Below are 13,265 nucleotides of genomic sequence, written 5' to 3'. Positions count from 1 at the left end.
CAATTATCTCTGTATTGTGCGTCTCGGTTTAAGACTCATAGCATCCTGCAAAAAAGGAAAATTACTCCCCGGCTACTGTCAGGTGCAAGCGTTCAAGGATGTTAGGGGAGGGGAAGTGCATCGTGAAGCCTCTTTGTCTTTGTATCATACCAAGGGCAGGATCTGATCTAAAGCTATAAATGATGTGCCCATCATCTGAAGGAGAGCAAGTCGAATTATACCACCTGCACATCCCATGAGAAGCATAATAATCTGTAAAAGGAGAGAAAATCCCATTACCTGTTACAGATTTCTTCCCTCATAATTGCTGGAGCCTCCCCTTTGGGAGGGATGGGGGGGGGGGGGGGGGGGGGGGGGGGGGGGTGAAGGACGCCAGACACGCTGATATCACACTATCTTCAGAAAAAATCTAGGGGACATCTATTTTAGGTTTGTCATTCCCAAAGCAATGTTTGGCCTTTCTCGATCCTTGAAAAGATTTTTTTTTTTAATATATAAAACATCACTGCAATGACATCACTGCCATCATTTAAGCTAAAGACCCAAACCTTGAGTCAATGGTCTGTGTGGCATGTCTTTAGTTGATATGATAATTGATGACAGATGCCAAGTGTAATTTGGTAAAAAAGTTAGACAGTAGTCTATTTTGTGCATATTCCCATTTCTTTTTTTAATATAAAAAGACATGGTATTTTACAACACAAACGTGACGGTGCTAAATCAAGCAATCCAATTGAATATATGAATATACCTGTAAAAAAATAACTGGCAACTGGTGAAAATTGGCCATGATGCAAATACTGCCTCTAGTTAAAGCTAGGAGCCAGAAAACAAAGTGTACATTCTTCTTTCCTCTCCTCCATAATCTCTAAAGTGGTGTTGACAACATCCTCAGGAGCTCTGAGGAAACGTACCTACGTCCTTGCTACTTGCAGCGTCTTTTGACTCTCACCAAACGATAATACCACCTGGAACCACTAGGGGCGCAAAATGTGTCTGTTGCCTCTTCAAGAAATTGACACGTCTCAGCAAACTGTCGACTCAAACGCACAACTCGGAGACACCGGATTAAAGTTCAAACAGTTCACCTTTATTGATAAAGGTAATACAGGCGAAGTAGGTGAGGGGGTGGGGGAGGGCACAGGCAAGGATGCATTCTGCGAAAACAAAGGCTCGAAATAAATGGCTGGATATTGGCATTGTCCCTCTATCCATTCATTCATTGATCGATCCATTCATTGATTCATCCATCCATCTATGTCAAGGCGTGCAGTATCTCTCCCCCGCAATCCTATAGTGGTCCCTCAGTTTTTTCCTCCCTTGTGTTTCTTGTTTGTTTCCCTGTGTGTGTGTGTGTGTGTGTGTGCGTGTTTTCACTCTTGCTTTGTTTTGGTCTATTCCTCATGCTTGCCACTTTGCTCCAGACCAACTCTTGTTTTTTGTGCTGCCTCAGAATGTAGGCTGAATGTATTCTGAATTACCTGAAGATTCAGTACTTCTCAGGAGACCTGCCATTTTTCACCCCAGGCTCAGCTGTCCATGCCCCTGCCTGTCCTGCTCCGCCCAACAATGGGATCCACTACCTTTGCAGCCTTTTTACGATTCTACTTTGCCTCAGTGCCTGAGTCCTACTCTCTTCAATCTTATCACTTTGGACCTTTTGGTGAGGGCTGGCGGTTATAGCACCCTCAGCCCGACATTCCCACAGCACCACAAAGGAAGACATCGAAGCTGAAATCCAACAAAGTCCACAAAGGACACGTAGAGATGGATCCACTCGCAGTTCTGCATCGACTGCGTTTAATATTGATCCACACCTCACACCTATACAGACAAAATACACGAGGAAACAAACAAAAAACCCCACGCACCACAGAATACAAAGTTAACCAAAAAAAAGGTGAACTTAATCACAGTGGTTCAACAAACAGTTCTCGTCCTCAGGAGCAGCACAAGCCTCTGTTAGCCGACGGACATGAGAGACTCTCTGTTAGATCACACGGTCCAGACACTTGTTTGTTCTGCTCCCCCCAGATCCATTTGTTCAACTTTACGTCTCAGTCAACCCGATTACAGAGTATAAAAAATATCTGGGGTCTTGTCCACTAAATGGAGTTTTTTTCTTCTTCTTTCTCTTCGCCTGACCGAACAATGAATTTGATCTGGTTGTAATTCAGCTGAAATGAAAAAGAAAAAAGTGAGTCTGTGAAAAATGAACGTAATCATCGGCAAGTTTTGTAAGAAACATAAGGCACGAATGCAGACCTTGTGTAATACAATACAGTGAATATAAAACCATCTGCAGACTTATAGACAATATATATTTTTATTTATTCTGTCATCTGCTGAAGCTTCATTTCTGCTGCGTTTCTGGCTTCCATCACTCTGTCGTCTCATCTGTTCAGATGATTCCGGTTTGCTGAGGATGGGGCCACTCTGTTTGTTTGCCTTGTTGCTCCTCCTGCATCCTGGTGCAGGTTGAGCGCTGGCCGTGAACCTGTGAATGATGGCATGCCTCCACTTTTAATGAACTGTTTATCTCGGGGTCTGGGTGGCTGAGAGCGTTTGATGTGCCTCTCAGAGAAAGTCAGGGACTGCATGAGAGAGCGAGACAGAACCGTTACTCGGGTTGCCTTTGTTTTGTCGCATTTTTCGTACACAATTACGAAAAGCAATAAACGATAAAATGACTGATCTCAAGTAATTCATATCGGGTGATGATGACTCTCGGCATCAATGAGTTGACTGATCCTTGAGGAGGAATCACGTCAGAAGATGTAGCATTTTTACAGTCTAGACATGAAGAACATCATTTTGACTGTAAAACATAAACCTAAGAGGTGTGTGTGTGTGTGTGTGCATGTCTACCAGCAGATGAAAGCGTGTGCCCGGTGTCTCTTGAACTCAGACCACCATGTCGTGGTCTGAGTGGTGTAACATACGCAATATTAAAATTCCATGACTTAGTACAAAGACATAATGAGAACTAATAAATATGTAATACCTGTGAAATTACAACAGTTACACAAAGAGGCCGATTAGCTTTGCAACTGTAAGTATTCTAAGGGAACAATATGTCGCCCATGGACGCTCAGTCCCATTCACTCAGTCACTATTTCCGTAGTATTGCAGCAATGAAGTCACTAAGACGAGGTGTCTCTTTATGTCCTTGCTTGTTTGTTTTGTGATATGCTAATGTATGCCGATTAAGGGACCATTAGCATCTTTGTCCCACGAGATACGTCTGCGTGGACTGATTGTATTGCTGTGGCCAGAAAAATTCATACACACCGGCCAAGTTTTATGTTTTTATTTTTTTCACCACCTTGTCTGGTAAATTGTTCTATTAGCCTTCCTCTGAAAAAGTTGTTTTGGCGCTCCACACAACCAGCCCATTTTCCAGGCATATCGATAATTATTACGAGTTTTACGACAACACAATTACACGTTGGAAGGATGTTGCTCAGCAAGTGCTCAGTGCTGTGGATATGCACTTTGCAAGAGAATCCATTTTCTGTAAGCGTGTTAGTAATTTCATTCCTCTTTCCGACAGCCATTTAACAAGTCAAATTTCCTGAAGTAGAAATCTGCGCACAATGGCGTCATCCCAACGGTTCACAGTTATCGCACTCTTCCACAGGAGCTCTGCTGGCTTACAAAGTGCCAGACCAACTCCGAAGCAGATGTGTGCAATAGTTGAAATCCTCCTGAGCAGCTGCATTCAATACCGGTCCATTGACCATATAGACAAATGACGAACAGCTGTTTTACAGGTTGCTGTCACATTCTCACTAGGTGCATCTAGTTTTACTGTCACCATCCACTGTGTTGTACCGTACGTGCCCTGCCAAGTGGATCAGAGTCGAACATGGAGCTTCACAAAATGTAAATGGTTGAACATTTTGCAATAAAAGATCGAAAAACGTTCATAGATTACGTTTTCAGGGTTTGTTGATCATAGTAGTTGTTTTCATAATCCAAAATGTTTTTAAGTATTTATTTTTTATATATAGTATTGACTTGGGGTTTAGGAAACACAATCAAAATTGTATGGACCAAACAACTAATCGATTAATCGAGAAAATAATCGACAGATCAATCGATAGTCAAAATAATCGTTAGTTGCAGCCCTGGTATAGATATACATTTTAGAACATTTGTTGCCAATATGTTAATTAATTCTCAGAGCAAAAAAATGTTGTTGTCTTATTGTCATAGCAACAAGACAACAGATGCCCACTTTACAGAAAACTGTGAAGGGGGAAACAAAAAGTAATGAATCACAAGATGCTGCCAAGATTTCTGTTGTAAAAAGTTTTTTTCGGGCCTCATATTCCAGCTCGACTTCATATTGTAGATGTAACAGATGTAAGAGCAGACATTTATTTACAAGCACAGCAACAAGATTATTGACTCATCGACCAACCGTAATCCCAAACCAGTAAATCTGCCAAACTCTCAATCAAATAAAATCTCAAACCAATAGCATCTGATCCTCAACATGAGGGCGCATTAATGTCTTCTATTGACATTAACAGAGGCATGCAGATCTGCATACAAACGACGCCGAATTAAAGCCAATTCCTCCTCCTCGCAGGATTCACATGCGAGGCACTCACAGTTCAAAAAACGAAAATTGAAACGAAAGCTGAACCCGTCGTGGAGAAGAGTTGAACTGACAGCCTGGCTCAGACTGAAGATAGGGGCCCCTCTCTTTTAGGGTAAAGATAATCTTTTATCATTAAATATTCACCGGATAGCATTTAGGCTACATGCGCAACTACAGGTCCAATCCTATCAATCAGGACGAATACCATTAGTATGAGTGCAGTCCTCTGTGACCTTTTCAGTTTGCATTATGATAGTGAAAACCGCGAGAAGGTCAATGAGTGCCCTCTCCGTACCAGGGAGGAGGCATGGCACCACGAGAGCTGCTCTGATTCAGACCTTACAGGCGAGACCGAGGAACGTGCTGTTGGGGAAATGACCGTAAACACAAAGCGAACATTTCATGCAAAAGGCAAATCTTAGAACAAAAACAAACAAACAAGCAGCCATTAGTCTTCCATTCTGCTGTCATCATTTATTTTAATGACTTTTGATGGCTTATACAAATTGAATTCAAAATCAAGATGTTTTATTACCGAAAAAAAATCTTCCTGCGTACTAAAATAATATGGATTCATGGAGGGTAGTTCGGAGAATGAATTATAAATATTTTGAAGCGAGACATTGCAGATATGTAATAATCACTCTGACAGTTTGTTTCCCTGCTTGTTTTGGAAAAGGTAAGATATCATTAATAGGCTGAAAACTTATCAAGATGGAGACTTCTCGCTGTGACTCGACATCTGAGATCTAACAACGCAGAATGTCCCCTTTTTTTCTTTTTGTTTTTTTTCCTGACATGCAAATAGTTTTATGCTTGCCTGCAGCACCTCCATCTCCCGAACAGACCGAGAGCCCTCGATCACCCACCTTCACCACTTAATTCTGGTCAGGTAGGGCTGGACTCACAACAACCCCAATTCTGACCTTATTAATTAATTTCTCTGGGACTTCATATTGATTGTAAAACAGCGGATGAATAGGCCGTTGGTGCATGTTTGTGCAAATATCATATAAATATGGACAGGAAAGCCTTGGGCTGCTGGAATGAATTCAAATTGCCCGTCTGTCAGTGATGGACTCAAAAGGAAACAAATTGATGTTTGTACGAGTTTGATGTTAAAATCACACTCAGAGGTAAAGGGAGACCGTGTGATGAGGCTCATTGTGTACACATGATTTTTCATTGCTGCTTTCAGAAGTGTGTATTTTCCCGAACCTTTCCAGGGAGGCTGTATGTGAGAACACAAACGTCCCCTAGTTAAACGTTTCCCATGTGAAAATACATCAGGAAAAAATCTCTGGAAGACACCCAGTCGCCTCACCCCGCCTGAATTTTCCAGGAATGTTCCTGCTCACACGAGATATTTGAATCTACAAAGGACTGAATCTCTCCCAATCTCAGACTATAAATAAAGATGGTCTGGACACGTCTCCTTTTTCCTGCCACTGTACAAAAAAAATCAAGCCAAAGTATCCTGGGTGCTGCCATCTTTGCGATTCTGACGTTATTCGGAGCCAGCGTCTGTGATCGTGAAGTGGAGCCACAGCATCGGGGTCCCACTAATACACGCACTGGACCACTGTCGAGTCGGTCTCAGCTGTCAATCGTGGCGGTTGACTCCGTTTTTTATTGCTTCAAATAACTAAATAAAACCAAACCTACCGGAAAATGAATGCTTGAACAGACATCAGTTTGGGAATGTCAGAAACCATCTGTTCGACTGACCTTGTGAGTGGTTAGGAAGAATTGGATGAGGCAGGGGATTCAGCAAAAACCCTGGATGTGGACATTTAGACACATACCTTTACAATTATTAGGCAGTGCAGCATCACAGTGACTGGACCACTCGCGCTGGAACCAAGGGCAGCGGGCGCTCCCAACAAACAGGGGTGCTCAAGGTGACCCATATCCAAACATCTTCACATGGAAACAACAATACAAATACCTGACAAAAATAAAGACTCATGAACTCACAAACACGCCACACATATCCTGCCAGTGAGAGCCCTCCAGGAAAGAGAATGATGTGCTCGTTTCCCAGGCGACTCTTTTAATGGCACTCCCTGGGAGGATGTGGAGACGGGAGAGCGCGCAGGTACGTGTAAAAACACCAGACATCTGTGTTGGTCGTTAAAATACCGCATGCACATTATCCACTGTACGTAGTCAATACTAGCGATTAAGTGAGCCACGGTCCACGCGCCGCTAATCGCCCGTGAACGCATCCTTCACAGGTGGCGTGGCCAGTCCTACCACCCGGCATCTGGATACATTAAATAGTAGGCGACACCAATTATTCTTAAAACCACCCAATTAAGATTTTAAAATGCGTCCCTTGCTAGTCATCATTATGTGCCAATATTTTTCTAATTATTTAAGTGTTCTTTAGTTTGTTTGTTTCGTCCATGTCCGATCTGGTCACATGGAGGAGGCAGGGTTTATGACCTATACTGCAGCCAGCCACCAGGGGGCAATCAAAATGATTTGGATTCACTATTGGGGAGTTGCCATGTCGTCCATCTTTACATACAGTATGATCCCAATATGCACTGAGCAAAACGAACAGGATAACTCGAGCCAAGTGAACAGTTCATCACGATGCTACTGTACATGGACAAACACATTTCCATTCACGTTGTTTTGGCTCCACAGTGATCAGCATATGTCTTTGGATGACAAGAATCCCAATCAAACGTGTCGGGAACAATCCTCAATCTCAATTTTTTAATTTTTTTTTTATTGTAGGTCGCCAGCTGCTGTTTTGCCGTCATTTTAGTACAACTTTGTTACAGTGCCCCCAGGCGGCACTATCCCTGTCTGGTCTGCTTGTATTTGGATACAACCAACTGGTTTATTTTTTTTGATTTCCCTTAACTTGTTATTCCCCTCTTTCCAGTGGAGCTAGATTGTGGTGATAACAGCAATGTGGCACTTGCGGTGGGCAAGTCGGTGCACCCCTGGAACACACCCTTGGTTACACTGCCTCTCCACAGCTGGCCTCTGCCCACCTCCCCCCTTCTTTTTCTTTTTTCTATCGTAATTTGATTATCTACATTTCCAACCATCCTCTTTACAGGCACTTCCAGTCATCAACTATTTAATTATCAATAAATGAGTTTCTGTTGGAACCACGTCCCTGTCTTGCTTCAGTCAGCGTAGCATTTGTACAACTGGAGTGCTAGTCAAAGTAGAAATAAATCATTTCCTGGGGTGGAAGTCCGCAGGTGGCGTCGGACAGTTGGATACTGGTGGCGATTCCTCCCCTATAGCGCCACCCTTTGCCACATGTAGCATTAATTCATTTCACACTATAGTCAGGTGAGATATATCTGAAGTGCAGCGTTAAACTGTAAAATTAAGCCGAACTTTGCCGCTATTATTACCACCGCCAATAGATGGTTGGCAGTTTCTTAGCCACTCTTTACCATAATCGTCAGGCATGTGGCACATTCCCGACTCCTGCACTCGCCTCTCATGATAAGTTTTTATTTCACTGGTTTACAAAAATGTACACGTAACACACACAGCCGCAAACTGTGACTTTGATGTAGCAGTGCATTAGTGAACTTGCAAGAAAGCCCCTCGGATGAACTGATGACATGCATCCTGACGGACGCAGTCAAAGGCGTCATGGGAGCATATTTTTACTGCTGTTCATTTTATTTCCAGCCCTTTTTTTGCCTGAGCTGGCTTTTTAAATGTGACTAATGCGCTGTGAGTAGACCAGAGTGTATGGGATGATTTTCAGATGAATCATACTCATATTGGGGAGATTTCAACCTCGCACAGAGAAGATGTATCGGGTGAATCCTTTCCTTTGACTTGTCCTGTCCTTCTACATGTGATAATGTTATATCTGCCCTCGGACTATTCTTGTATTGTGTAGGTGTTATCATGATATTTAATGTCGCCCGTAACAATGGGCATACAGGCGGGTGATGCACTTGAGGCTTACCGTTACATGTTGTAATTAACATACATGAATTTTCAGCACATCTTGACTGAAATGCGTTGATTTTAATCAAGGGTTAGCGAAGAACTGTAATGGGGCATGCCACTATCACTCGATGGCTGATGAATGCAGGGGGCGGGGCAAACGAGCATGCCTCTCCTCTAATGGAAATCAAGAGATCCTGCATTAACAACGTCTGAAGTAAAAATGTCTTCCAAACTCATTTCTATAATGTATGTCACTGCACGTGACATATAATGAGATAAAGAAATGGGATTCAAAAACCCCCCAATAAATATGACTTTGTCCTCCCAGGCTTCTGTCCGATCCTTTTTCCCTCACATCGTTTTTGCTACACTTGACACTCCCTCAATCAAGATTGATATAAATGATACAGTCGTAGTAGACGGAGGACAATTGCACTGTATATTCCTAGACAAGGTAATAACAGGAAAGGTGCTTTTGTCACACTGATTTAAATCAAAGTAACGGCCCATTAGTGTTCTCGCGAAAAACCTGTGCTCCAGGAGGTGAAGACAATATCAAAGGTGGACAGTTTCACTTGGGAGAATTCTCAAAATACATTGCAATTTAATGAGGCACATGTGTCTGAATGTAATCTCCCGGTGATACCTATGCCATGCAGGCTATATTAGATGCACCGTAATGCATTGGCACCGCGTTGCCATAGACCAGAGGCTTCGGTAATGTGCAGGCGTGGAATACACCGTGAAATATCATCTGTGTCATTCCAGAGATTAGCATGAAATAGCTTTGGAGTTAGTGATGAGACCGAGGAGCGTGAACTAATAATAGCATGAACAAATAATGCCTCATCAACTCAGAGGATGAAAATGAACGATCAAGGGAACGGGGCTCTGAGCCATGGTTGAAATGGGAGCGGGGGAGAACACACCGTCGGACACTCTCACATTATTAGATCCCTTCAGCTCGAGTTGGGTTTATTCTTTTGTGATGAAGTGTTGATGAAGTGTTCGGGCTTCACAAATTGTTAATTTCTGATGATATGGTTCTTGCCGATCTTGAAACATCTGGTTGAACTACAGTAGTTTATCCTCGGTCAATGGTGTTTGCTTGCACTCAGAGTTTATATACTGTATATGTACATATCAAGTTGGCCGGAGTATGGTTGTAGAATATACCCCCATGCACCTTGTGACACAGGCTCTTGTGGCTGAATAACAATCTGTTCTGCTGATGCTACTTTCAGTTGAATAATTGCTATTTCTTCTACGACGGATTTGTCAGTCTTTGCTGAGCATAATGTTTAGACAAGAGAAAATTTCTATGTTTCGTGATTCTGAGGCGGCTGCATCAAAGCCTGATGTTTTGTGTACATGTTTTAGCAGACAAACATATTTTTCATAAAATCAATCACAGTCCATCCATCCATCCATCAACCCAGACTACAGAAATCGATAGCAACGTCACATCATATCTTCAGCGCAACCTCAAAGGACTGCAAATGTACGGTGGGAGGGTGTTTTTTGTGTGTTTTGTTGTGATTTAGCATTTTTTTTACAGTCTGGCTGTCCTCTGGTCAGAGGTGCCCTTGCATTCTGAGCAGCAGCGAGGCAGTGGGAGGACTCATGGTCTGCTGGTCATCCAATGCCCTGCTGCTTCCTGCTGCAGGGAATGAGAGATGCTTTGGCATGATGATGATGATGTCAGCTTCACCATGGTTACCATCTGGTTTGGAAAACAAATCTGCTCATTCCCACAAGGCCAAGCCATTCCTACTAGTGAGGGGAAAAAGTTCCCTTTTTTTTTTTGCATCGCCATCATCCACCCCCCCCCCCCCCAAAAAAATATAGCCCATAGCCAAAAATGTGATAATTATGCATTTGAAGAGGTTGGGATGCCTTTTTTATTAATTTTTATCCAACTAATTTTAACGCAGTGGATAAACCCAGGGGTATAGTCTCAGCAAAAATCTAATTTAACGTTCATGAAGGCTGTGGAATGACTGTGGAATATTGCACTCTGAGCACACGCTGGTTTACTGACTTTGACTTTGACAGCGAGAGGAGCTTACAGTAGGAGTCGTGGTGGGAGCGGTCCACGGATTTAAGAATTTGCAGAAGCAGATGTGACTCGGAAGTTCCCCAAAAGAGGACGTGAACTCGAAAACATGAGCCCCAAAGAACAGTCCATGACATAATTGATTGACTGTGTGTTAGATCATTCTTCCGAGCTTTGATCAAGTGTTAATTCCGCTGGGTGCCTTACAAATTTAAATATGTCATTATCCAATTATTTAGCTTTTCCGAGAAATCGTCTAGTTCTCCTTCCGCAACATTCTGAAAGAAAAATCTTTGCATTTACTTCAACCTCTTGTTCTCACATGGCTGCGATTTCAACCGCGAACGAAACTCAGCTCGACAGCACAAGGGTCAGAACGAGGGGGTTGCACAGTCTGAGTGAGGGAGCAACGCGTCTGTGTGTGTCCATCTGTCACAAACTGTTCATAGCACTTCTCTTGCCTATTGATTCTCTCCATACATCTCTTCAGTTTCCTGTTCCATCTCTTCTCTACTCCCTTGCCACTGATCGAACTGATGTCCCGCCCCCCGACTTCTCAGCGGCTGCTCTTTTCCATGACTTCCTCGGTCAGTCAGCTGGTCCACTTGTTTGTTTTGCAGTGGTGTAATGATTTCAATCCTGTAATAGCAGTGGGACATTAATTGCATAAAATGCCAATGTAAATCAACTGCATTTTGCATTTAAAGAATTTTCCACAGGTTTAGTAGTTCAGGGGGGGGGGAAAGTGTTTGATCACATGATTAAATTCATGTTATTTCTTTCCAATGCATGTTGGTGCCTCATGTTATTCCCAGACTCAACTTACCTCAGTAAATACACAGTATCTGGAGCAGATAAAATCACATAACCGATTCATAGCCTCGCTCTTAGATCCTCCGCTCGAAGTAAATGATTCACTTGCGCGTTGGCTTGATACTCCCGAAACAATGTGATGTGTCTCATTACAACTCAATTATATGATTTATCAATGTAGAAAATATGACAGTCTTTTGTCGGAGTTTTAAACACCCCGCTCGCAGCTTGGCATTTCTGCCACGACCGCGGGTTTTGTAATTAAACGGGGTTTGTCTCCACACGGATCGTTGCTTTCGGCTGATTAAGAAGCGATAGGAAGGACCATATAAATCAAAGACAACCAACCCAACTAATTAGCTGCCCCAACCATTACATCCACTAACAACCGCTGGAGGTGGTTTCTCTAACAATCATCTGCATTATTAGATTGTGTCACTCCAGTTTGTAATGGATCACATCGGATTTTCAGCCAGCTAGGTATAGTGGGAGAAAAGGCACATTTTATCATTACATTTTCACTGTCATGTCACATTTGAGTGGGACACAGAAACAGGAAGCAGGTGAAAACAAACTTTTTTTTTTAAACACTTGTTCCCAAGGGCAAACAGGGGACTGCGTCGTTTCAATTACCGAGTCCGCAGAAACACTTAGGCTCAATTCTAATTTGTCTTTATATCAATTAATAAACCCTGACAGCAACATTACATCTAGGTGTAAGTATGAAGGACGTGGCGTAACTTACTAATTTAATTGCAGAATTCAACATTGACATTATGTCACTCAAGACACTAGACCGCAGAGATAATCCTCTAAATGCGAAGAGAAAAAAATACAAATCTGTGGCAATTGTCTTGTGTTGAGTAAAGATTGTGCCCTCAAAAGGTTCACCTTCAGAGTAGGGGCTATTATGTTTCTCCTGATATGGGGCTGATGCTAATCAGTGTGGATTGTATTTTATGCCTTAAGGCAGGGAAAATGTGCTGATGAGAGCCCCACAATAAATGAACCTTATCACCTAATGGCATCTCGGTCCACCCTGTGACTTGGTGAAAAAGCCCTTGGTAAATGTCACGGGCAGGCAGAATGCACGCGTGAGATAATTAGAGACAAATGAATGAGCCGCACGTGCATTGCTCAGTCATCGCTGATGGCACCGTCACAGATTTCCAAACATCATCCTCATTTTTTCAGCAAAGAAAATATTTTTGGTCCACGATCTATTTGCAATTTTGGAAATTTGAAGCAAGTCCGTCTGTGTTAATCTTAACTGATCCGGTGTTTGTTCCTTGTGGCTCCACTGGGACAACTTGCATCACACAGCAGAGCTCTGAACAATTTCTAACACATGAAATTGATTTTAACACATGGAACTAATTTCAACACAAGATAAAACAAAAGTCTGCACACTGTTACAGTGCTTTAGGTGTCGTGCTGTGTGGGGTAATTGTGGGAAAAAAATACCACTTCTCCATCTCTCTCATCTGTGAAAGGTTATCATACAGTTCCTGTTCACAATATATTCTGGTTACATTTTATATAGTATTGCTATTTTTTTTATAATATTACCTCCTGTAGACTTGTTTGTTACTTTATTACTTTCCTACTGATGTTTCTTTTTTAATATCTCCTTTGCCGCAATAACATGACAAATATCCCCATTGTTGGACCAACAAAGGATTATCTTATCTTGTTTTATCTTTTAATTTAAAGAATAAAGACTGAGCAGGCAGAGTAGTCAATAATTGTAGACACACTTTAGAGCTGCCTGGTGACTAATTAATAATACTAATTTACTTAATTTCACACTATGTTGTCAATAAGTAAGTCATGTGACACATGGGG

Source organism: Scophthalmus maximus, chromosome 11, assembly GCF_022379125.1.
Source record: "Scophthalmus maximus strain ysfricsl-2021 chromosome 11, ASM2237912v1, whole genome shotgun sequence".
NCBI classification, from domain to species: Eukaryota; Metazoa; Chordata; class Actinopteri; order Pleuronectiformes; family Scophthalmidae; genus Scophthalmus; species Scophthalmus maximus.
The sequence above is the reverse complement of the archived record's forward strand: the minus strand, read 5'-3'. Positions refer to the sequence as shown.